This window comes from Danio rerio, chromosome 21 (assembly GCF_049306965.1).
Source record: "Danio rerio strain Tuebingen ecotype United States chromosome 21, GRCz12tu, whole genome shotgun sequence".
Lineage (NCBI taxonomy): Eukaryota > Metazoa > Chordata > Actinopteri > Cypriniformes > Danionidae > Danio > Danio rerio.
In genome coordinates, this window is record NC_133196.1 from 19,668,671 (window position 1) to 19,669,246 (window position 576).

Genomic DNA, 576 nt, shown 5'->3' on the forward strand with positions numbered 1-576 from the left:
CAGTATGAACGATGGTTTTTTGAGTCAGATGTGAGAAGCTGTCACAAGACTTAACGCATTGATCCATCTTGGTCTCTGCAGTATTGTGTTAGTGGGTATACCATGTTTTGAACACAAGGTAACATTTTCTCTCCTTCGCAAAGTCTCTAAACCTTAAAGATGCAAAATATAGATGTATAAATGAATAAACGATTGGGTTCTTATCACTCCTGTAACTCCTCAATAAACAATTGCTGGTAAAATCTCCTAATCTACTTACAGGAATATCATAACATGGTTATACAACATGTAATATTAGATGACTCTTGCACTATCGTTATCTTTTAATTATTATTACAAACTGCTCTACAAAAATGGTTAAATGTAACAATGCTAGCCTTGAGCAGAAACGGGACATCGCTTCCATCTAGCGGTCAGAAGCGGTACTAGTTTAGGCTAGTTTTACCAAAAATCCATATCGATTCCAATCTAATCACGTTATAAATAACCAAATTTTGACAAATGGACAATTAAAAACCACTTTCAATAGCTGTAAATAACAAAATTGCAAAGAGCTAAATAAAAAATAACACAAAA